Source organism: Physella acuta, unplaced genomic scaffold, assembly GCF_028476545.2.
Source record: "Physella acuta isolate Inbredline_101_S28 unplaced genomic scaffold, ASM2847654v3 ptg000902l, whole genome shotgun sequence".
Classification (NCBI taxonomy): domain Eukaryota; kingdom Metazoa; phylum Mollusca; class Gastropoda; family Physidae; genus Physella; species Physella acuta.
This window is the reverse complement of record NW_026732419.1, coordinates 148,303-175,483: the sequence shown is the minus strand read 5'-3', so window position 1 is coordinate 175,483 and position 27,181 is coordinate 148,303. Positions and strand designations below refer to the sequence as shown.

At 38.2% G+C, this 27,181-nt stretch overlaps 1 protein-coding gene across 1 annotated transcript in view; it reads right to left on the bottom strand.

Moving 5' to 3' along the window:
* Positions 1–14,051, bottom strand: part of LOC131953042 (uncharacterized) — a 57,969-nt gene extending 43,918 nt beyond the window's left edge. The window contains exon 1 of the mRNA XM_059316027.1: positions 13,944–14,051. The gene's annotated coding sequence lies outside the window, so the exon portion shown is untranslated. The remainder of the gene's footprint in view (positions 1–13,943) is intronic.
* Positions 14,052–27,181: the final 13,130 nt, after the last annotated feature.

Sequence of the window (27,181 nt, the reverse complement as noted above, 5' to 3'; positions counted from 1 at the left end):
GATGTTTAAAATGTTGTAGCTATGTCTTTTAATAAGGGGTCACCCATGACCATAAATGACGTCAAGCTTTTTTGACAATTTTTACCTTCCCCCCCCCCCATTCCCTCCGTCACACATCGTCACGAAAAAGTCAGACCCTCCCCTAAAATGACGTCACACCTCAGCCCAAGACCCCCCCCCCTCAAAATTGCAGTTGCATTTTTCTTAAAACATCGATATTTTTCCAAAATCTTGTTTGAACTCTGTCAAAATAGAGTATTAAATCAATTCCTATTGCAATTTATTAAAAGAGTTTTCTAAAACGCGAAATAACGTCTAAAATTCGTTTTCTAACATTTTTTTAATAATGCAAAAGTGTGACGTCGCACCATCTGAGCCCCCCCCTCCCCCTCGTCACACACCGTCACAAAATTACGTACCCCCCTCCCCACTACGAGTGTGACGTCATTTATGGACGCCCCTTAAGGCCCATATCTATAGTCTTGTAACTATGTCTGACTGCTTCCATAAGGATACCTTAGGGCTATAATCGTGTAGCTCTTTTAACGAAATCACAATCTAGTAGGAAGGGTTGCAATGGTGGCGTGTCTGTCAGGCTTAAAGAAAATAATACACGATGATCAAAAAAGAAGGATGAAATTACATTTTAAAGATGTAAAACAAATGAAATTGTTTAAAATGTGTCGCTTTTTTTTCCTCATTAATTTACCTGTTTCATTGTTGCTTATCTGCCCATGGTCAAGGCAAATAATTTTAGATGGTTTACAGTAGGATGTATAAGTGGAACTTCGACCATTGAGTGAATGTAGTGATGGGAAGGAGGGGCTGGTGTTATTTGGGTGGGTTCGTTTATAAATCTGCAGTATTATTATCAGAGGTTGTTGATGAGGTAGATATACACTAGTGGAGAGGTAGACTAACATCAATAGCCGACTTTTTTTTTTACCATTCTGTTATTTTTTATAACGTGAACCACCCCCCCCCCCTCCCTCCTCCACACGCACTTTCAACACACATTGCTAAACATAGTGGAAGTCTGTATAATTTGTCTACAATAAAAGCTAAGTGGTGGGTTATTTCACCGATTTGCTTGTTGTTTAATATATAGACCTATTTATGGATTTACACACACACACACACACACACACATACACACACACACACATATATATATATATATATATATATATATATATATATATATATATATATATATATATATATATATATATATATATATATAATTATTTATTTATACACAGACATATACACATATATGAAGGGCTCAGTGGAAAAAGTACTTAAGTTACATTTTTTCAAAAATGAGTTAAGACCAGTATATTATTTGACTACGTCCTCTTAACCATCCCTGTAAATTTGGGCCATGGAAAAAGTACCGAAGTCATTTAATTTGAATACTCTGCATCAGCTGTTTTGGTATTTCAATAGCAATTTAAAAACTTTGCACTCATTTTTCTCAAAACTCTCAAAATACACTTAAGTACTTTTTCCACTGAGCCCTTCATATATATTTATAATGACTTTATCATTTCTATAAATGATGTAAGATCACTATCGCCCATAGACGTAGGCTTCAAAGCATTAAAAAAATAACAACAGCAGCAGTTCAAACAACAATACTTTACAACTTTTGAATTTTAATCAAATGAAAAGACTGCCAGCAGTATCCGCGTGGAGCCAAAGATAGCATCAAGTTTTAATGAAGCATTCAAAAATCTGGCAGCCGTGTCACACGTCGAGTGAGTCTGGCCGGTCCGTTAATTAAGTTCCTGGCGAGACATCCTGGTCGGGAGAGCTAGTTAGGTCCCGGCAAGAACTCATTAGTCATGTTACTTCTGACATTTCCAGGTTTTTTTTTTCTCCTTCACACGACATAGCCATTCAACAAAGGGAGGTCACATTTGATATTAATAAAATTAAGATTTGAGGGGAAAGGGCTAAGATTTTTTTTTTTATAGATCTAAGCAATCTAAGTTGTTGTTTGAGATTTTTACTTAAATAAGTATTGCCAACTGGATTTTTTAGAACTCTAGGAACAAAACATCAACCAATTTTTAAAAACATTTATTTTGGCTCGTCAGATTTGCAGTAGACTATGTACATATTTTCCTCAAAAAAAACGCAGACAATATTTTTTTATTGTTACACATACAATGCAAAATCCATAAGATACCTATTTATCCACCGGGTTGGATTGGCCTAGATCAGGGGTCGGCAACCTGCGACTCGCGAGCCGCATGCGGCTCTTTTGCCGTCAGGATGCGGCTCTTCAGTTCCATGCACAATATTAATAATTATATTATTTCATTTTCAAAACTCATACAATATGTTGTATATTGTAGATCTACTGTAAAGAAAAACAACTTTAAACAGGATAAAAACACTCAGTAAGCATAGGTGGAGTAGAGAGTATACGGACAGCTGACAGAAGCTTGGGCACCAGGCCCAGCCCCACGGTAATCAAGCCGATACTCAAGCCAGTTAGTCTAGGTATGCTGTATTCAGGCTTGGTGGCTAATGGGAAACTCCTCCTGAGCTGGTGATGTCCGTAAAGAAAAGAAAATTATTTGCTTCTAAAGTGGACTGGTTATATATACAAAAAAGATACATAATATAGTTATATTATTTGACGACTAATTATATCATAGCAGAGTTTGCTAAAATACTTTAATACTTTTTGTGAGAAACATGTGTTTTTTTTTATAAATAAATATTTAATTTCTAAAGTTATTTATTTAAAATAAAAAATCTAATTTATATATCTAATCCTAATCAAATAATATAATATTAATATAAATGGATGTAGTCTAAGCTTCCTTAAAGAGTGTTCAATTCCAGTTTCAGTTTTTTAATTTATTTTAAGCTGTCGAATGTTGCCTTGTACTGATCTAAAAAAATCTGTGAATGATTTCCCGACAACACTTATTTGTTCTTCGACTGCATTACGAGGATATGAATCTTTGAAGTAATTATTAGTCTCTTTTACAGCAGAACTTTTTGGGTAAAGTGGCAACTCACAAATTCTATGTATACGGCTTTTTAGTTCTATAACCAGCACCTATTCCTACAACCGGAACAACACTAGCAACAGCAATTAGTTTTACAACCTGTTTATTGAGCGACAACCGGTGGATAAAGATTTATATAGCACCCGCTCTTCATAATTTATTTTAGGATTTAAAATTAAAGAAAATGCTGCACTCAAAAAAGGTACATACTTAGCTTTAATTACTTTAATTTAAAGGTTATTACTTTTAGAAATAGTATATTCATATATATATATATATATATATATATATATATATATATATATATATATATATATATATATATATATATATATATATATATATATATATATATATATATATATATATATATATATATATATATATATATATATATATATACTAGGCATTCTGCCTAGCTTCGCTTAGGTTTTCAAAAACATTTGATAATTTGAATAGTAATTATTAGGTGATGGATGAGGCGTGGAGTGCTTAAATGTAAACAGTAATGCTAATTTTAGAGAAGATGTTGTAGGCCTATGCTCTTTAACATAAGCTTTTAGAGAAAGTGTTCGAAAGTACGCAATTTATAACTAAGATGGAAATAGAACTACAGAGGTTCCATGAACAGTATATCTCATAATTTATATTACATTGACTTTTAAAATTAATTTTTTATTTAATTATGATACGTAGCTTAATTAATAACTTATTTTTATCTAAAACAAATGCTATACTTTGTCGTTTTCTGTTTCTGTTTAAAATAGTATACAATTATTTGAAAAATAATTATTTAAAAAGGTTACCTCCCTTGGAAATTAACCGAATGACGTATCTCTGTGTTTACTTTTTTTTTAAACAAACAGTTACTATGCTTATATAAGAAAATACGATATATAAACATATTTAACGACTACAATAGCTTTTTCCGACGGGATTAAAGTTTTTTTGTTACCCTCCAGGGTCGGTCTACGACCTCAAATAATATTAACGGGATCGATCGTCAAATTATTTATATATATCTCATATAAGGAGAATTTCACTCGCGGTCATCTTTTAGCACTGGTCGAGGGCTTTGAGTCTGACCAACAGTTTTTCCATAAGGCCTAGTCATCTATAGAAGTGTATGCAAAACATTAGCATGATGTACAGAGGTTAAGTAACGTAAAAATTGTGTTGAAATTACCCTGTTTTTTTCCATAAAATACAAAGATTATATAGGGAAATACGACTGGTCAGTTTTGACCCCTTTACGAAGTTTTCCCAGATATGCCGAGTTTTTTGTGACACCCCAAGGCGTTCTCCTACCACCTCACAAAATATCAAGGGGGGTCGTCGGAGGAAATTTTTTTTCGTAATAGAGCTCATATAAAGAGAATTTCACTCGCGGTCACATTTTAGCCCTCGTCGAGGGCTTTGAGTGAAACCGACAGTTTTCCCTAAAGGTCAAGCCATTGACCTAAGAGTATGCAAAAATTTAGCCAGATATACTGAGTTTAAGTACCCTAAAGCCTGCGTTGAAATGACCCTCTGTTTTTCCAATAAAATACAAAGATTATATAGGGAAATACAACTGGTCAGTTTTGACCGCTTTACGAAGTTTTCCCAGATATGCCGAGTTTTTTGTGACACCCCAAGGCGTTCTCCTACCACCTCACAAAATTTCAAGGGGGGTCGTCGGAGGAAATTTTTTTTCGTAATAGAGCTCATATAAAGAGAATTTCACTCGCGGTCACTTTTTAGCCTTCGTCGAGGGCTTTGAGTGAAACCGACAGTTTTCCCTAAAGGTCAAGCCATTGACCTAAGAGTATGCAAAAATTTAGCCAGATATACTGAGTTTAAGTACCCTAAAGCCTGCGTTGAAATGACCCTCTGTTTTTCCAATAAAATACAAAGATTATATAGGGAAATACAACTGGTCAGTTTTGACCGCTTTACGAAGTTTTCCCAGATATGCCGAGTTTTTTGTGACACCCCAAGGTGTTCTCCTACCACCTCACAAAATTTCAAGGGGGGTCGTCGGAGGAAATTTTTTTTCGTAATAGAGCTCATATAAAGAGAATTTCACTCGCGGTCACTTTTTAGCCCTCGTCGAGGGCTTTGAGTGAAACCGACAAATTTCCCTAAAGGTCAAGCCATTGACCTAAGAGTATGCAAAAATTTAGCCAGATATACTGAGTTTAAGTACCCAAAGCCTGCGTTGAAATGACCCTCTGTTTTTCCCATAAAATACAAAGATTATATAGGGAAATACGACTGGTCAGTTTTGACCCCTTTCCCGATTTTTCCCGGACATGGCGAGTTTTTTGTGACACCCCAAGGCGTTCTCCTACCACCTCACAAAATTTCAAGGGGGGTCGTCGGAGGAAATTTTTTTTCGTAATAGAGCTCATATAAAGAGAATTTCACTCGCGGTCACATTTTAGCCCTCGTCGAGGGCTTTGAGTGAAACCGACAGTTTTCCCTAAAGGTCAAGCCATTGACCTAAGAGTATGCAAAAATTTAGCCAGATATACTGAGTTTAAGTACCCTAAAGCCTGCGTTGAAATGACCCTCTGTTTTTCCAATAAAATACAAAGATTATATAGGGAAATACAACTGGTCAGTTTTGACCCACTTCCCGATTTTTCCGAGATATGCCGAGTTTTTTTTGACACCCCAAGGCTTTCTCCTACCACCTCACAAAATATCAAGGGGGGTCGTCGGAGGAAATTTTTTTCCGTAATAGAGCTCATATAAAGAGAATTTCACTCGCGGTCACTTGTTAGCCCTCGTCGAGGGCTTTGAGTGAAACTGACAGGTCAGCCGTACGGCCAAGCCATTTACCTATAAACATGCCGAAAATTAGCGAGATGTAAAGAGGGTAAGTGCCCTAAAATCTGTTTTGAAATGACCCTCTGTTTTTCCCATAAAATACAAAGATTATATAGGGAAATACGACTGGTCAGTTTTGACCCACTTCCCGATTTTTCCGAGATATGCCGAGTTTTTTGTGACACCCCAAGGCGTTCTCCTACCACCTCACAAAATTTCAAGGGGGGTCGTCGGAGGAATTTTTTTTTCTTAATATAGCCCATATAAGGCGCCGGTCAGTCGAGGTCAGTTTTGACCCCTTCTCCGTAGACTTTTCGGCCAACCGTCACCGGCCCTCGTGTTCTATTGCCCCAAAGCACCATCGTGCCAAATTTGACGCGCCTGCGGCGCCGGGAAGTGCCCTATCGGGCACCCGACCACTTTGCTTTATATATATATATATATATATATATATATATAAATGTATTAGAAGTATTTTCAAAAGTAAAGAGCCACTAAATTTGAGTATCATGGGGTCAAATTTAATATGGAAATTACAAACTTGTTTGCTTTAATTATAGTTATTAAATCTCATTTGGATTTTAGCGGCCTATTTCTTTTGATAGGTGTAATTAATTAAACATTTGGCTCAACGTTAGTGGGGAACGGAGGAGGTTCAGAGGTAGAGCTTGAAGCAATCGAGGGCAAACATATCTGAGCTTGGTTTTATTTGTGATGTCTATGTTTACGTGGTTTACGGAATCTCATTTTGGATAACTGAATATAGAGTTATATGCGTCAGGGCAAACACGACCCTCTCACAGCAGCCATAAAAATCATGTATAAATGTGTCATCTAGTCCATATAGGCCTTTTTGCCAAAATTTATCTTTGCGCATTTTTTTATGTGCGCATTTTTCGGTGTGCGCTTTTTTCTGTTTTCGTTTTTTTTTTTTCTGGTTGCGCTTTTTCCCCAGTTGCGCATCTTTCTGATCACCCCTGCGAGTACCCTATCTAATAGATGCTTTTATTGATATAGAACAGGGGTCGGCAACCTTGTCGACCCCTGATAAAAAATAATAGAAGGCTAGGAAAGGCTCTATTTTTTTTTTTATTTTTTTTTTTTTTAGGAAAGGCTCTATTTTTTTTTTTTTTTTATTGATGAGGTGTGGAGTGTTAAATTTAAACAGTAATGCTAATTTGAGAGAAGATGTTGTTGTATGTCAGGGGTCCGGCTCTAGAACTAACAAAAGAATTAGCGAGTGATATCAATCAAATAAATTAAGCACGATTACCATTTCTAAAAGAAATGTATATTCACATCTGTTAAAGGTTTTCTAGTTAAGCTGGAGTCAAATAGGAAGCCCAAAGTCAATAAATTCTGCAGAGTAAACAAACAATCAATAATAACTGTTGTGTAACATGATGATAAACAATGATTTTCAATTAGTTCTGTAATTATTAAATATCTTTTTATTTTTTGAAGATAATGGGAAACTGGGTTAAAGGTTGTTTCCCTTGAAAATTTAAAAACGTGGAAAAGTTAAGGAGCTTTTTTTGTATTGATTATTATAGGTACGTTAATTAATGACATCAATATTTCCTTCATAGAAAAATGTTAGCTTCTCAAATAATGATAATTCAAGTTCATTTCTTAGATAACATTCCTAACATCTTTTGGAAAGAGTAACCAAAATCTGTTTCGATTTTAACAGTTCGAATTATTGTCTAAAATATTTCACCCTACCTTTTATCTCACAAAATTCATTAGTAGTCCTTGTTTTAATTTATTCAAAACTTGTAATTTTACATCAATAATGCCTATTAAGTAACCAACTTTAACAGAAAGTTGTTATGCTAAAGGAAATGTGTCTATTTATTCCGGCTACTACAAGTCTGCTTTGATAATGTATCCAAAGGTTAACAAAGGTGACAGTTGGTCAAACGTTAAAAAGGTTGGTCACTTTTTAGTTGGTCATAAGGTGTCTGGCTTTATTTGTAGTCAGTCATGAGGTAAAGCAAAGCCACATAATTTTAAGATAGTCATACGGTAAAGAAAAACCTCTTCATTTTAAGTTAGTCTTAAGGTAAAGGAACTGTCTCTTAATTTATAGTTAAGACGAGACTCTTATGGTCTGTCGGCCTTATGGTCTGTCGGCCTTATGACTGTCTGCCCTTGTGGCTGTCGGCCTTATGTCCTGTCAGCCTTTTGGCTGTCGGCCTTTTGTCCATGTCGGCCTTTTGTCCTACACCCGTTTAGAAGGTAAAGAAAATGTATCTTAATATTTAATTAGTTCATAAGGTTAAGAATAATCTTTAAATACGTAATTGGTCATAAGTTAAAGGAAAGGTACTCTAGCTTTTATTTAGAAAGATGAAGACATTTTTCTAATTTTTTTAGTTTGCAGGATCAGGAGAAAGTGGTAATTTGTATTTGTAACATGACAATCAAACGGTATATTATTTCCTAGTGTTTTTTTTTTTTTTTTTGTTTTTTTTTAAGAATAAGTACATGAAAGCATGTCTTATGAGAGGTTACTCTTCTTGATGACTATAGTTTAAAAAAAAATACGAGGTGATTTAATCTTGGCATTAATTTAATAGTCAATCATCAAACTGCGCTGAGCGATGCGATTATAGTTCCTGTTCTTTAAATTACCCCCCTTGTCTAGTGGTAGATCAATAAATGAGGCAACAGGTTATCGTTCTTGTACTGTTAAAGTGGTTGTGTGTGTAGCAGATATTTGGGTTGGGTGATATGTGTGGTGGGGTGTGGGAGGTGGGGGCTGGGGTGGTATGTGCTGGTTGATGTTGGGGTGTCAATGGTCAGGTTGGTGTAGGTTGGGTTGGGTTGGGGTGTCAGGGGTGGGGTTGGTGCAGGGTGTGTTGGATTGGGGTGTCAGAGGTGGTTGCTGGTGGTAGAGTGTCTTGGGTAAGTTTAGGGTGGGGGTGATGTATAAATGTGTCCGGGGGGTAGGGTAGGGTGTACTACGTGATATTGTGGTGGGTGTTGGGTAAATGTTTGCGGGGGTAGGGTGTACTACGTGATATTGTGGTGGGTGTTGGGTAAATGTGTGCGAAGGGTGGGGTAGGGTGTACTACGTGATATTGTGGTGGGTGTTGGGTAAATGTGTGCGATGGGTGGGAGGTGGTAGCGTGTACTACGTGATATTGTGGTGGGTGTTGGGTAAATGTGTGCGAAGGGTGGGGTAGGGTGTACTACGTGATATTGTGGTGGGTGTTGGGTAAATGTGTGCGATGGGTGGGAGGTGGTAGCGTGTACTACGTGATATTGTGGTGGGTGTTGGGTAAATGTGTGCGAAGGGTGGGGTAGGGTGTACTACGTGATATTGTGGTGGGTGTTGGGTAAATGTGTGCGATGGGTGGGAGGTGGTAGCGTGTACTACGTGATATTGTGGTGGGTGTTGGGTAAATGTGTGCGATGGGTGGGAGGTGGTAACGTGTACTACGTGATATTGTGGTGGGTGTTGGGTAAATGTGTGCGAAGGGTGGGGTAGGGTGTACTACGTGATATTGTGGTGGGTGTTGGGTAAATGTGTGCGATGGGTGGGAGGTGGTAGCGTGTACTACGTGATATTGTGGTGGGTGTTGGGTAAATGTGTGCGAAGGGTGGGGTAGGGTGTACTACGTGATATTGTGGTGGGTGTTGGGTAAATGTGTGCGATGGGTGGGAGGTGGTAGCGTGTACTACGTGATATTGTGGTGGGTGTTGGGTAAATGTGTGCGATGGGTGGGAGGTGGTAACGTGTACTACGTGATATTGTGGTGGGTGTTGGGTAAATGTGTGCGAAGGGTGGGGTAGGGTGTACTACGTGATATTGTGGTGGGTGTTGGGTAAATGTGTGCGATGGGTGGGAGGTGGTAGCGTGTACTACGTGATATTGTGGTGGGTGTTGGGTAAATGTGTGCGAAGGGTGGGGTAGGGTGTACTACGTGATATTGTGGTGGGTGTTGGGTAAATGTGTGCGATGGGTGGGAGGTGGTAGCGTGTACTACGTGATATTGTGGTGGGTGTTGGGTAAATGTGTGCGAAGGGTGGGGTAGGGTGTACTACGTGATATTGTGGTGGGTGTTGGGTAAATGTGTGCGATGGGTGGGAGGTGGTAGCGTGTACTACGTGATATTGTGGTGGGTGTTGGGTAAATGTGTGCGATGGGTGGGAGGTGGTAACGTGTACTACGTGATATTGTGGTGGGTGTTGGGTAAATGTGTGCGATGGGTGGGAGGTGGTAACGTGTACTACGTGATATTGTGGTGGTTGTTGGGTAAATGTGTGCGAAGGGTGGGGTAGGGTGTACTACGTGATATTGTGGTGGGTGTTGGGTAAATGTGTGCGATGGGTGGGAGGTGGTAGCGTGTACTACGTGATATTGTGGTGGGTGTTGGGTAACTGTGTGCGGTGGGGGGGGGGGGGAGGTGGTAACGTGTACTACGTGATATTGTGGTGGGTGTTGGGTAAATGTGTGCGAAGGGTGGGGTAGGGTGTACTACGTGATATTGTGGTGGGTGTTGGGTAAAACGTCCGGGAACTCTGGGCCACACAGCTCAAGGCTAGAAAGCTGGAAATTGGACATCGTTAGATACGGCAGTTAAATGTGAGGTAGTTTAGGGAGAGGACAGATAAATGTCAGGTAGCTGGGGGGGGGGGGGAGTGGACAGCGAAATGTCATACAAAGTTCAGACATCCTACACTCATACGTCTTAAGGTCCGAGATATTACGTCAACATCAGTCAAACATCTTAGGTCCACGAATTAAGGTCATTCATCTTAGGTCAACATCTTGAGAACAGATAGATTAGGTCTCTATATAGGGGTCGTCCATAAATGACGTCACACTCGTAGTGGGGAGTGGGGGTCCGTAATTTTGTGAGTGTGTGATGAGGGGGAGGGGGGTTCAGATGATGTGAAGTCACACTTTTGCATCATAAAAAAAGCAATGTTAGAAAACGAATTTTAGACATTATTTCCCGTTTTAGAAAACTGTTTTAATAAATTGTAATAGGAATTTATTTAAATACTCTGTTGACAGTTCAGACAAGATTTTGGAAAATATCGATGATTTTAGAAAAACTCAACTGCAATTTTAAGAAGGGTTGTAGGCTGAGGTGTGACGTCATTTAGGGGGGGTGTCTGGCTTTTTGTAACGATGTGTTACGGAGGGGAGGGGGGAGGTAAAAGTCCAAAAAATCGTGACGTCATTTATGGATGACCCCATAGATTAGGTGTCTATGGATTATCCTTAGATCAGATAGATTAGGTCTCTGTTGACTATCTTGAGATTAGATTAATTATGCCTCTATCTGAAGAAAGAAAGTATTTCTGTACGTCTTTTAATTTGGAAAAAAATGCCTCGATTTTGACAAAAACATATAGATCTAATCAGAGGCGTGGCGAGGGGGGTGCGGACCGCACAAGGTGACATTATTTAGGGGGTGACACCAAGGCAAAAAATAGCAAAATATATAGGGAAAAACTTGAGGGGGAGGGTGCAAATTGATAGTTTGAGGGGGGGGGGGTTCGAATCGAAAATTTGAAAGTTTGTCCCCGGGAAGGGTCGCTACGCCTCTGGGGGGGGGGGTGACACCATTAAGTGCCGCACCGGGTGACGCGAGACCTCGCTACGCCACTGGATCTAATCACAGACATCAGCTGTTTGGTTGTGAAACTGTCGGTCTTGTTAGGAAGTTAAAATACATATTTTATGTATTGTCATTTTAGTCAGAAAAATCTATTCCATTAAAGTTTATTTATGCGATTGAATTCTTTAGTTCTACATTCAATACAAGTCGGGAGTTTGGTTGTAAATTAGAATTGTGGATTTAGCTTAATTAATGAATTATTGAATGTATCTATATAAAAAATAGTTTATATACAAATTACTAATCTAATCAACGGTTCTTGCTTCCATTTGAGGGTTGTGTGGGGGGGGGGGGGGGGGAAATCAAAGTTATCATTGTTGTGGTCTTACGCTAGTTGCTAGGCAACATGTCAAGTACACAGTTTATATGATTTCACATTGGTGTAGTGTTCCATTGTAAATTATATCTTATTGTAACATCGTTTGTTTACTATTGTTACATATTTCGATACATCACTAAATTACGAATAACAAGTTTCTATTATTATCACAACTTTAAATCCGGAATGCATCTTTTGTATTAAATGCTAATGGTAACCCATGACGCTTTACTCACAGTGGCCATTTTTTTAAAATAATGAAAACAAGCTTTGCTATTTTTGGACGACATCTTTTCCATAGTAACGACCTGGTTTTGGCGGTATTACAGAACATCCATTATCCTATCCACAACTCTTATCTTGTATAGACCTAATCAATAATCTCTCGTCTACTCTTACACTAGATCGTCCGCATTGTGTTCAAATACATTTTCACATTTTGTATTAAAAAGATATTTTGTTTCGTTTTTGCTTTTTGGTTTAGTTTTTTTTAATCACATTTCCAAACAATTAAAAAACTGAACTGAGTATTACAAATGTACACAGATAGCCCAACACCAGGCAGAGTGTCGTCTGCTCTAGATCGAACTGAGCTCGTGCATCAATCTTGAAAAACTAGGACACGGACAAAAGAGAAGAAACAAAACGAAAATGAAAATTAAAAATATTATTTAAATGCCGAGATATTTTTAAAGCCCGTTTTGAAAAACAAAAAAACAAAAAACGTTGAAAAGTGCAATAAATTTTTTTATTGTCATTATCCTCATAGTAATCGTTAATTCCAGGCCACGTTTTGTTAATTGGACAAACATTATATTTTTAACACAGGACTAAAAATAGCATCGCATTGATGGCCTTCATCTGCTGAATGTGTATTTTGATATTAATTCATAATATTCGGTACATCTGGCTAGAAATAAAAATAAATCAAGGTTCAATGGGATTGGAGTAGGTTATATGCAGGGAAGTTTTGGTGGTTTACAACTCATCAACCTCCCCCCTTCCGAAAGAAAATTCTGTCTACGCCTTTACTGTTTCTTTCAGACATCCTTGGTGGGGGGGGGGGGGCACCTCCTCGAAGAAAGTCTACCCCCCCCCCCCCCCGAAATAGGATTTATTTAGAAAATACAATACACACCTTTACCAGTGTCTACCCCCCTTCCCGGAAAATATTTTATCCGCCCCCCCCCCCCCCGCCCCCGAAAGTTTCAAGTACCCCCCTCCCCGAAAAAAAGTCTCAAACCGTTGGCTTTGGAAACTAAGCCCAATCAGCCCAAAGCCCACTGTGTGTAAAACGTATTACTTCGAGCCTATGTGCTATATTTGATGATCTGATGATCAAATGACTTGTGAAAACTGAACAGCGACCACGATAAATAATAAATCTTAGCATTCACGTGCTTGTGTCATGTGACATTCACAGAAGACAGTAATCGCCCGTGGTGAGTCACTCGATTAGATTGCGTTGGTTAGAGGATACATTTTTTAAAAGTTCTGCTTTGATAACATAGACACATGAAAACCAAAATAGTAATAAATCGTAAAGGATGTTTTAGGGATATATTATGTATATATCAGGTATGTATATTAGGGATACATGTATTAGGGATGTCTAACTAGACATCGGGGTCCTCAACACCAGTAGCACCCGTTGGTCGGGTGTCACCACGTGATGTACATGAGGATGTCACCTCACACCATTCAACAATTGTGCATTTTGGTTTTGGTGTCACATCTGTCTCTTCTGCTATTTTATTATTTTTACTGAATGATGCATAGTTTTGACAGTAAAGTTTTCAACTTTTTAAATGCGATGTCAAACCCTAAATGGTGCCACAGAACGCATGCCGCATCTACCCCCCCCCCCCCCGTGAAGATATATATATATATATATATATATATATATATATATATATATATATATATATATATATATAAATATATATATAAATAAATATATATATATATATATATATATATATATATATATATATATATATATATATATATATATATATATATATATATATATATATATATATATATATACCTACATATATGTATAATGAATACCAGTGAGTGCTATGTAATGAGCAAAAACCACATGACTCGCAGAAATACTAGACAGAACGTATGACGTACCGTGTAGTTACTTCAACAGGTCCTGAGGTAATCCATGCAGTCCAGTAAGAAACTAGGTCACAGAGCAGGTCACAGAGCAGGTCACAGAGCAGGTCACAGATGACAGGTTTCTCCCACCTGGAAGTGAGCGACGTCACGCGCGCTCCACCTTGTCTGGTGAGCGGAGAGGGAGGGGAGATGATGGTGAGTCGAGTTGTCTCAGGCCGAGCCCACGGCCGCGCTCACAGCGACACACAGCGACACGGGTAGTCTCTTATCGCCCGGGGGGTGGGGGAGTGGGAGGGAGGGGGGGGGGCATTAGTGACATGGCGGGAGGGATGGTGTCTTCCCTGAGATACGGAGTGTTGGAGGGTTTCATTCAATCAATGTCGGGTGAGGAAGTCCTTGACCCCTAGGTCACATGCTAGCTCACATTACTCACACTACCAGTAGCTGGAGTAGATTTCGTGAAAGAGGTGGGGGCGGTCAGTATATAGTGGACTCAGTTAAAGGGTGGGGGCGGTCAGTATATTGTACTCAGTTAAAGGGAGGGGGTGGAGTGCGATATAAGATGTTCAAGGTAAGTCTGGCATTTGTAACACATTGTTTATTACAAGAGTAAAATTAGTTCACAAAATAGAAACAAACAAGCTTATCAATTATCTGCTGAACTTAAGCTGATCATCATTTTCTTTTTTTTTGCTTGTGTCTTTAGGACACAAGGAGCAGGGGAAGTAGAGTTAATATGTTGCAATGACCTCGCATACAGTGGGATAATGTGTTCAGAGCTAAGCCCTGCCTCATAAAGTTCCCTAACGTGAGTCAGGTACTCATCAGAGCTGGGTGGACTCAGGGACGTCCTACAGACTCGATCCCGGAATCCGAACTCAAGATTTACAGCATATCAGTCCTTAGCTGAACCATCCGACCACGCTGTCGAACTTAAGCTAAAATGTTAGGTTAATTTTTTTATTATTGCTAAAAAATAATAAACCATTTGACCCCGATTCAACAAGAGGATTGAACTAGACACTGTTTTAACAAACTGACCTAGTTAGCTCCCAATCTAACAAAGTGATCCAATTAGGCCCTGGACTATCAAAGGAAATTGACGACAAATCTGTATTTGTAAATTGACACTAATTTGTCGCCCATTAAGTCAATGGTCAAAACAGGTAATGACTCACGTCCAATTAAGCGGGAAATCGATTCCCCTGTATGATCAGATGCTGTCATGCAAAATTCCCAATCAGCGCTAAAAGTACCAGCAAGGCAGATCGTTTTATCTAATATACCAGGCTTACAGGCTACAAGTTCTGTATGGAGAAAATGGACGAAATGTATTGACTACAAAACACCATTGATTTAGCTAACGAACTGTGACTCGAGGTACGAACTAGGGCATCAAACATGCAGGCGATAATTTAATACCCGGGTAAACTGGCACTTAAGTTGATCGATCAACGCTCAAGAAGGATGTGTTGTGTTCTTGATGTTTTTTGCTGTGCTCTTGATGTGTTGTGTTTGCAGTGTGTTCCAGCCAATGAAGTTTATCCACATCAGCCCCTACACCAAATCTTGTCATCAAATCTCGTCATCAAATCTTGTCATCAAATCTTGTCATCAAATCTTGTCATCAAATCTTGTCATCAAATCTTGTCATCAAATCTTGTCATCAAATCTTGTCATCAAATCTTGTCATCAAATCTTGTCATCAAATCTTGTCATCAAATCTTGTCATCAAATCTTGTCATCAAATCTTGTCATCAAATCTTGTCATCAAATCTTGTCATCAAATCTTGTCGTCAAATCTTTTCATCAAATCTTGTCATCAAATCTTGTCATCAAATCTTGTCATCAAATCTTGTCATCAAATCTTGTCATCAAATCTTGTCATCAAATCTTGTCATCAAATCTTGTCATCAAATCTTGCTAAAGGTCGCTGCGTCGCCCCATTTTTTAAACACACAAAAAAAAAAAATTAAAAAAATAATAAAAGCTTTAAAAGTAATCCTCTAAAATTTAAAACATCTTTTAAAAGTTTTGATTAAACTTAGAGTCAAACGGTAAAGAAAACAACAAAGCATGCGATTTAAAAATGAGTATTTTATTTTTCATCAACGCATCGCCTAGCAATTTTCTCTGAAACAGTCGCACGATTAAGGTAAAATATTGTAAATGAAAACAATTCTCTTCACTTTCCCAGATGTCAAGACCATCTTCACTTTCTCAATACTCCAGATGTCATAACCCTTCACTTCACCCTGATGTCATGACTCTCTTCATGTTCTCCAGATGTCATAAATCTCTTCACTTTCTGCATATTCTACATGGCATACATCTCTCCACTTTTCCATACTCACTCTAGATGATATTACTTTCTTCGTTTTCACCAAATGTCATATCTCTCCACTTTTCCATACTCCAGATGACATGACTTTCTTCATTTTCTCCAAATGTCACACATCTCTACACGTTCTTTATTTCTCCAGATGTCACAAATCTCTTCACTTTCTCCAGATGTCATGAATCTCTCAACGTTCTCCATTTCTCCAGATGTCATGAATTTCTCCACTTTCTCCAGATGTCACGAATCACTCCACGTTCTCCAGATGTCATGAATCTCTTCACTTTCTCCAGATGTCATGGATCTCTCCACGTTCTCCAGATGTCATGAATCTCTAAACTTTCTCCAGATGTCATGGATCTCTCCATGTTCTCCAGATGTCATAAATCTCTAAACTTTCTCCAGATGTCATGGATCTCTCCACGTTCTCCAGATGTCATGAATATCTTCACTTTCTCCAGATGTCATGGATCTCTCCAAGTTCTCCAGATGTCATGAATCTCTTCACTTTCTCCAGATGTCATGAATCTCTTCACTTTCTCCAGATGTCATGAATCTCTCCCCTTTCTTCCCACCTTGATGTATACAGTGTAATCATGTCTTGCAGTCAGCCATGACTCTAGACTCTAACAATACACGCAGGTGAAATCATCTGGAATCGTCGCCAAGAAATTGTACACAGGGCGTCTTCTGCTCCGATAATTCAAAGGATTACTTCTGAGGGAGGGGGGGGGGGTGGCTTGCATTTTTTAATGTATTTTTGGGTTTATTTTTTTCGCATTCTTTCTGGAGCAGAATTGTATTGAGTAAAGCTGGGGTCGATGACCTTTGGTGAGTAAAGATGTGTATTATATAGACTACTAATACTATTTCTGACAAATACATTTGTAGAGCTGTAATGAGTAGTATATTATACTTTCGTCTAACAGGCTGTCCATCTTTCCATCCGCTCATCCATCTATCCATCCATCCATCCAATTCATCCATCCATCCATCCATCCGTCCATCCGTCCATCCGCCCATCCGTCCATCCATCCATCCGTCCATCCGTCCAAACGTCCATCCGTCCATCCGTCCATCCGTCCATCCGTCCATCCGTCCATCCGTCCATCCGTCCATCCGTCCATCCGTCCATCCGTCCATCCGTCCATCCGTCCATCCGTCCATCCGTCCATCCGTCCATCCGTCCATCCGTCCATCCGTCCATCCGTCCATCCGTCCATCCGTCCATCCATCCATCCATCCATCCATCCATCCATCCATCCATCCATCCATCCATCCATCCATCCATCCATCCATCCATCCATCCATCCATCCATCCATCCATCCATCCATCCATCCATCCATCCATCCATCCATCCATCCATCCATCCATCCATCCATCCATCCATCCATCCATCCATCCATCCATCCATCCATCCATCCATCCATCCATCCATCCATCCATCCATCCATCCATCCATCCATCCATCCATCCATCCATCCATCCATCCATCCATCCATCCATCCTTCCATCCTTCCATCCGTCCATCCGTCCATCCGTCCATCCACCTGCATTTATCTAAATGCATTTATTATTCGCGTTGATTTCGAAAATTAAACATCGGCCTATTAATTAAACATTTTTTCAGACCTTTCTCTGTACCTCTCGAATATTTAGAATGTTATATAATTAGATTAATTCCCTTTGGAAACGTCTAGGAAGAATTTAACTGGCTTTATTGGATATTAGAATTTTTTTATCCTGATGTGGAAATGTAAGAATAAGAAGATAATTACAACATTTATAGCTGTAGAGATGCACGGAATGCCCTCACCATTTTAAAATCCTCATATGAACGTATGTGTCTTATTTCAAGTTGACGTATTCAGGGCAAACTAGTGCGTAATTTTTACAAAATTATAATTAGTGTAAATAATTCTGTTATATTTGTCAGACAAATAATAAAATCTAATGCACTAATCTGACAAAAAAATGCTCGTAGTCACACAATCTATTAGATCAGTTGGCGTTATTGGTCAAATTGTTTAGATTCAAATTGTTGGTCACTAGGTCAACTGCCCATTACAAAAGTGTGTTGGTTAACTGCACCTTAAAAAGTGTGATGGTCAGCTGCCCATTACAGAATTGTATTTGTCAGCTGCCCATTACATAACTGTATTGGTTAACTGCCCATTACAGACATGGTTTTGTAAACTTCCTATTACAAAAGTGTGATGGTCAACTGCTTATTACAGAACTGGTTTGGTCAGCTGACCATTACACAAGTGTGTTGGTCAATTGCCCATTACACAAGTGTGTTGGTCGATTGCCCATTACACAAGTGTGTTGGTCAATTGCCCATTACACAAGTGTGTTGGTCAATTGCCCATTACACAAGTGTGTTGGTCAATTGCCCATTACACAAGTGTGTTGGTCAATTGCCCATTACACAAGTGTGTTGGTCAATTGCCCTTTAGACAAGTGTGTTGGTCAATTGCCCATTACACAAGTGTGTTGGTCAATTGCCCATTACACAAGTGTGTTGGTCAATTGCCCATTACACAAGTGTGTTGGTCAATTGCCCATTACACAAGTGCGTTGGTCAATTGCCCTTTAGACAAGTGTGTTGGTCAATTGCCCATTACACAAGTGTGTTGGTCAATTGCCCATTACACAAGTGCGTTGGTCAATTGCCCTTTAGACAAGTGTGTTGGTCAATTGCCCATTACACAAATGTGTTGGTCAATTGCCCATTACACACGTGTGTTGGTTAACTGCCCATTACAGAACTGGTTTGGTCAACTGCCCATTACACAAGTGTGTTGGTCAATTGCCCGTTACATAAGTGTGTTGGTCAACTGCCCATTACAAAAGTGCGTTGGTCAATTGCCCATTACACAAGTGTGTTGGTCAATTGCCCATTACACACGTATGATTGCGACTCTGAGAGACAGCAAGCTACTCTCAACTGATGACGTGAAACTACTCAAACAAAAAGTTCAGCTCAAATCAAGCCATCACAATCTGGCTATTTTCACGGCGCACGTGTTTAGTTAAGTGTTAGCGTTAACAACATCGATCAGCCTCCACACCGGTGCTAATAGGACGGGCTGCTAACTATCCCAGTAAATAATACGTCCAGATAGCCAAATGTCAAACTTGAGAGGAGGAATTTAATTTAACCACCCGGCATCTCACGTGCGGTCGGTCGTTGATGATCGGGAAAGAAATAGGTTTTTAAAATTTAAATTGTTCATTTAAAAAAATTAAAGGAAAATTGAAGATCTTGACAGGTAGATAACACAAATAGGGGGTCGTTGCCGATAAATGACGTCATACATAACAAGTAGGGGGGTGGCGAGGGAGACGGGGCGGCGTTTTTGCAATTTAAAACTGATAACAATTTAATTGAATTTTAGCAGTTATTTCATATTTTTCATTTTTTTTTCTTATTATGAAAAAAAATTTGATTGTTTGAAAAATTGATCAGCAGATTTAATCTTGACCCAGCTTGGTTAATATTTTAGAAAGAAATTCCTGTTTTAAAAAACAAATCGCAAATTTTGAAAAGGTTGGGGGAGGGGGCGGGGGGGGGGGGTATAAGGCCGAAGTGTGACGACGTCATTTTAGGTAACGATGTATGAGAATGGAGAAGTGGTGAGGTTAAAATTGTACAAGAAAAAAAAACAAGTTATTTGGAAACGAGGACTAAATCAAATAATACCTGTAAATATCATTTTGATCTTTTGAATTTAAAGTAAATTCTATAAGTATTACACGGGTGGTATTACCTGTAACTTCAGCTAAAAGTATGTGCTAGTTGTACAGTTAGAAGAAAACGGCGGTTAATTTACATACGAATGATGTATGTTTAGAATGATGTATGTTTAAACTTATGTCAAAATGCTATAAATAATTGAATGTGTATAATAGAAAAACGTCGTAAATAATTTGATCTCTGAACAATCAATTTGTCATTACAGCTATTTTCTTGATGTTACGTCAGAACAGTGTTCAGTTATCTGCTCTTGTGAATATAATTTTTAAAACTTTGCTGTAGTTTGGATTATCTGTGAAATATGATGGCGTGGAGCAGAGTTTCTTCCTGGCATCTCTTCGGGGGGGGGGGGTTCTGATTCCCACCCCCCTCGAAGAAAGTCTACCACACCCCCCCCCCCCCGGAACGAGATGGAATTTGTATAGTAAACATACACTTTTACTAGCGTCCGCCCCCCACCCCCGAAAAATGTTGACCGTCCCCCCGAAAATATCAAGTGCCTCCCCCCCCCCCCCCCCGGAGAAAAAAGCCCGGAAGAAACACTGGCGTGGAGGTCTCGACACAGTGCCACACTTTCTTGACACACTGTGTCCGTCAGATTCTCGACACATTGTGTCCGTCAGATTCTCGACACATTGTGTCCGTCAGATTCTCCACACAATGTGTCCGTCCGATTCTCCACACAATGTGTCCGTCCGATTCTTGACACACAATGTGTCTATCATATTCTCGATACCCTATATCCAACATTATTGCCTGCCTAGCTACCAGCATATTCTCTTGTTGCTCGCTGTCTTATGTTTCAGTGTGTTCATTGACAAAGTTTTTAGACGTCGGTGTCTCATGTTTCAGTGTGTTCATTGACAAAGTTTTTAGACGTCGGTGTCTCATGTTTCAGTGTGTTCATTGACAAAGTTTTTAGACGTCGGTGTCTCATGTTTCAGTGTGTTCATTGACAAAGTTTTTAGACGTCGGTGTCTCATGTTTCAGTGTGTTCATTGACAAAGTTTTTAGACGTCGGTGTCTCATGTTTCAGTGTGTTCATTGACAAAGTTTTTAGACGTCGGTGTCTCATGTTTCAGTGTGTTCATTGACAAAGTTTTTAGACGTCGGTGTCGTATGTTTCAGTGTGTTCATTTGTTCATTGACAAAGTTTTTAGACGTCGGTGTCGTATGTTTCAGTGTGTTCATTGACAAAGTTTTTAGACGTCGGTGTCTCATGTTTCAGTGTGTTCATTGACAACGTTTTTAGACGTCGGTGTCTCATGTTTCAGTGTGTTCATTGACAAAGTTTTTAGACGTCGGTGTCTCTTGTTTCAGTGTGTTCATTGACAAAGTTTTTAGACGTCGGTGTCTCATGTTTCAGTGTGTTCATTGACAAAGTTTTTAGACGTCGGTGTCTCATGTTTCAGTGTGTTCATCGACAAAGTTTTTAGACGTCGGTGTCGTATGTTTCAGTGTGTTCATTGACAAAGTTTTTAGACGTCGCTGTCTTATGTTTCAGTGTGTTCATTGACAAAGTTTTTAGACGTCGCTGTCTTATGTTTCAGTGTGTTCATTGACAAAGTTTTTAGACGTCGGTGTCTCATGTTTCAGTGTGTTCCTTGACAAAGTTTTTAGACGTCGGTGTCTCATGTTTCAGTGTGTTCATTGACAAAGTTTTTAGACGTCGGTGTCTCATGTTTCAGTGTGTTCATTGACAAAGTTTTTAGACGTCGCTGTCTTATGTTTCAGTGTGTTCATTGACAAAGTTTTTAGACGTCGCTGTCTCATGTTTCAGTGTGTTCCTTGACAAAGTTTTTAGACGTCGGTGTCGTATGTTTCAGTGTGTTCATTGACAAAGTTTTTAGACGTCGCTGTCTTATGTTTCAGTGTGTTCCTTGACAAAGTTTTTAGACGTCGGTGTCGTATGTTTCAGTGTGTTCATTGACAAAGTTTTTAGACGTCGCTGTCTTATGTTTCAGTGTGTTCATTGACAAAGTTTTTAGACGTCGGTGTCGTATGTTTCAGTGTGTTCATTGACAAAGTTTTTAGACGTCGGTGTCGTATGTTTCAGTGTGTTCATTGACAAAGTTTTTAGACGTCGGTGTCGTATGTTTCAGTGTGTTCATTGACAAAGTTTTTAGACGTCGGTGTCGTATGTTTCAGTGTGTTCATTGACAAAGTTTTTAGACGTCGCTGTCTTATGTTTCAGTGTGTTCATTGACAAAGTTTTTAGACGTCGGTGTCGTATGTTTCAGTGTGTTCATTGACAAAGTTTTTAGACGTCGGTGTCGTATGTTTCAGTGTGTTCATTGACAAAGTTTTTAGACGTCGGTGTCGTATGTTTCAGTGTGTTCATTGACAAAGTTTTTAGACGTCGGTGTCGTATGTTTCAGTGTGTTCATTGACAAAGTTTTTAGACGTCGGTGTCGTATGTTTCAGTGTGTTCATTGACAAAGTTTTTAGACGTCGGTGTCGTATGTTTCAGTGTGTTCATTGACAAAGTTTTTAGACGTCGGTGTCGTATGTTTCAGTGTGTTCATTGACAAAGTTTTTAGACGTCGGTGTCGTATGTTTCAGTGTGTTCATTGACAAAGTTTTTAGACGTCGGTGTCGTATGTTTCAGTGTGTTCATTGACAAAGTTTTTAGACGTCGGTGTCGTATGTTTCAGTGTGTTCATTGACAAAGTTTTTAGACGTCGCTGTCTTATGTTTCAGTGTGTTCATTGACAAAGTTTTTAGACGTCGGTGTCGTATGTTTCAGTGTGTTCATTGACAAAGTTTTTAGACGTCGGTGTCGTATGTTTCATTGTGTTCATTGACAAAGTTTTTAGACGTCGGTGTCGTATGTTTCAGTGTGTTCATTGACAAAGTTTTTGGACGTCGGTGTCTCATGTTTCAGTGTGTTCATTGACAAAGTTTTTGGACGTCGGTGTCTCATGTTTCAGTGTGTTCATTGACAAAGTTTTTAGACGTCGGTGTCTCATGTTTCAGTGTGTTCATTGACAAAGTTTTTAGACGTCGGTGTCTCATGTTTCAGTGTGTTCATTGACAAAGTTTTTAGACGTCGGTGTCTCATGTTTCAGTGTGTTCATTGACAAAGTTTTTGGACGTCGGTGTCTCATGTTTCAGTGTGTTCATTGACAAAGTTTTTGGACGTCGGTGTCTCATGTTTCAGCGTGTTCATTGACAAAGTTTTTAGACGTCGGTGTCGTATGTTTCAGTGTGTTCATTGACAACGTTTTTAGACGTAAGAAAATCTCTGCCAGCCACGGCGGTCAATAAAACAGATCACTCTTGCACTGACCTACATTCCCCAGGCACGTGCGCACGTGTTTTGTACCGCGTGTTCTATATTTAGTAACGTCATTCAGCATGTACATGCTGCGCTTTTCTAGATGACAGGAAATGGACCAGGAAAGGTGAGGACACGCCCACTGTTCTAGAGTTGACAGGAAATATAGTAGGAAAAACAAAGGCACGCCCTCTGTCCTAAACTTGACAGGAAATGGACCAGGAAAGACAAGGACAGGCCCCTGTTGAAGAGAGAAAATGTGCGACTTTAAACTTTAAAGCAAACCGCTTGTATTTCCATATTTTAGTAAAATGTTTTACAAAAATTAGTTGACAATCTTGGGCAATCCGTAGACCATCATGTTTGCATGGTTACGATTTAAAGTAAAGTAAAGTTTCCCTTTCAAACCTGACAGTCTATGGGGCAAGTGAAGTAGAGTTCAGTTGTTTCTGTGACCTCGGCATATGTAGAGATAGTGTGGTCAGCACTATGCCCAGCCGCCTTTACTTTCCCTAACGTGAGTTAGGTACCCATCAGAGTTGGGTGTACTTAGGGACGGTCTACTGATTTGAACCCGGATTCGAACTCGAGACTATAATAATAATAAATAACTAAAGGTAGAACAATCCATTTCAATTACTCTGTCCATGATAAATTCATTTGTCCTATATCTGTGGCATTCTAATAAAACTATTTCAATTTGAAAATGGATTTAAAAAAGGGAAAGTTATCATGTTATGTTATGAACACAAGTTTTTCCCATTTGTCTCCCGTTGGTAATTTTTTTTAGCAAAATAATCTATTTTCGCCAGGATTCGTATAAAGGGCGGAGCAAATTTTGAATTTCTATTTAATGACTTGTTTCACGATTACAGTCAAATATTATACATAACTGAATAATAAACAAAAATCAATGGCTAAATATATCAATTTAGGCAAGAAATTAACTTTAAATAGCAGTGTTTGCTAGCAGGATTTGCTATATAAAAAGCTACCATCTGTAAGTTAGAGTGGTTTCCCCTGAATCTCTAACTATAATTTTTCCAAAATAAAAAAAAAAAAACTTAGGATGGCTGCTAAATTGATTGAGCTTGGTTGCATCTGATGAAAACATCGCTAGTCTTTATTTTTTAAAAACAGGTACATTAATGAAACTTTGAAACATTTTTGTAACTTTCAAAACATAAATCCTACTAAAAATGTGAAATAATTACTAAAATTTAATGAGTCACCTGTTTTTCACATTACTAGTCTCGGCCGATTTTACGTACCTAAAACGATAGATTACCCCATATTTTATACAAGCAAGTAGAACTAAATTAAATAATATTACTCACCCCACCTTGATCCAAACCTTAACCCTTAAAATATGGCGTGTTTATGTGCGTTAACTGCTAACACGAAAGTCAAAAGGAAAAAAAAAAACTTTTCCCTGTTTTAAATTTAAATCCTGATTTTATCATTCCTCATTTTTATTTCTTATCAAATTTGCAGCTAATCGTCTGTACATCTTTCATTTTAAAAAAAAAAACATGTTTATCTAACTTTGTTAGCTGCAAATCAAGTAGCCTATGTACGGACTCAAACGAATCATAACTTATCCTATTTGAAGATGTTCAGTACTTTCTCCTTAATTTCCCAAAGACTGCACAGTCACGAGGCTCTAGGACTAGGACTGATTTGCACTAAATTCACGATACAAATGGATTTGTGCAAATATTTTAAAAACTTTGCTAGTCAGCGTGTGAGTTCTTAGGATCATTAAAAAATGTATTACAGTTTTAGAAAGGTGAACATAGCTAAAAACGTAAGTGATTAAATTTTATTTGAACTGAAACTGAAGAAGACATATAACTATTATAACCATGGGTGTTACGGGTCATTTGAGGTCAAGTTAGAATAGGTTAGAATAGTCTCGAACGTAGGGGGGAGTGTGTGTGTGTTGAGTTCACCCTACTGTGTAGTAACCCCGGTGTGTTTATGTCTTGTAAATTGTAATCTCAAGGTCGAATGCGGGTATAAAAGGGCGAGTGAACGATTGTGGGGGGGGGGGGGGGGGCAGTCAGCGGCTAGGACGAGGGCTGCTCTGTTATGTGTAAAGAATTGAGACCGAATAAAAGTATTGAAGTAAACACGAATCGTCTCTTGAGTTGAAACTAACCCGAACGTAACAACGGGCATTTAAAAATCTTTAAACGAGGCCTACCAACAAAGAGTTCTCATGTTGTTTTTTATTAATGGGAATCATATTGAAAACAATAAATTTATTTTAAAAATTCACATATTTTCTTGGCTAACGAGAATTGTAATTTTAAGTGAGACAACACGAGACTTACAAAGCTCTCACGAAAACTACTTATTCGTCATATTTCGGTCCACTCACAAGATTTTAAGGCTTTAACCATACATTTTTTTCGCATTTTGCACCTTTGCTATCGGCCTTTGCTATCGGCTTTTGCTATTGGCGCAATGTGCAGTTCTCAATTTTGGGATAAAATTACTTTTTAGTTATTGCTGTCTAGAATATCCTCCATCAGTTTTTGTCACCGCGTGTTTCTTGGACATCCGCGTGAAATGACAAAAATTGTATTTGAATAGGCCCTAATTAGTAATTAGGCGGTACTTTAAAAAAAAAATAACGAATCTATGTATCTTTTAATACAAGATTGTCAATGGGTTTAATTTCTGCATATACGAAAAGCCAAAAAATAAAAATTCTTTTTGAAGAGATGCCTGGAAGAAACTCTAGTCGAGTTAATCGTAAGTTAGATGATTTCAATTCAGTACGGAACACACTACGAAGGAAGGTAGGCTTTCTCTAGTTGAAAAATCTTTAGTTTTTTAGGAATCTATATTACCACTCTTAAAGTATTAATATATAATTATAATATTAAATAGGATGAAATTTATAACTAACCGTAAACTTTTTTTTTTCAAATTATAATTTGTTATATTTAATCAATAATTATGGCAACTTCTAAAACAGTTACCTGTGTTTGATGTTTAGAAAGGTGTCCCTTTATTTAAGGGATCCAAAATTTTATAAACTTAGCTTCGAACTTCCCACAAATAAAAAAAATTGTCATCGAAATTGAACGGAAGTATATTGTAATAACACTATCGCTTTATGCCTTTCAAACTAAACCTACAGTTAAGTATTCAATAAGTAAAATATATTGTTTTCAAAAGTTTACATAGCGAATATAAAAGACTTTAATATAATTTTACGTAATTAAATTTAGAGCGTTTTATTGTGGATTTTAAGCGTGTTTTAGTTACACTTGGTTAATTTAGCTATTCTTGTGTAAGTTATTTCCCTTGGATAAAATTTTGGTATTAGGATTTTCAAATGAGAGATAATTCATTGCTTAACTTTACATTCATTTCAAATTCCTGCACCTGAGGTTGACCGCTTACATATAAATACAACTGTATGTTATTATTGTAAAAAAATATATAGAGCTTAAGTTCTAAACAAAATAGTTTAGTAGGTTTTTTTAGCATTATCAAATTAAAAAACAAATACATCAGTAGCCGTTATAGATTGCAATACTTAATGTTAGTAAACATACAGTGGTAAATTAAATATCTAACTAATTGTCTTTTCATATTTTTCACCCTCTCCTAAAGGATTCATGTTTAACAATTTTAGGCTGGAATCTATATTATTTATAACCTTTTATTTTTTCAAAAAACAAAAAAATCGTTACATAATCACATAATATAAACATTTTACAATTATAACTAAAGACAGCCAAGCTTAAAATAGGTAAGTTCCGTTTTACTGCCAGAAACAGCAGCTTAGATACAGGGCCGGCGCTACCTATAAGGCGAACTAGGCGGCCGCCTAGGGCGCTATCCATAGAGGGGCGCA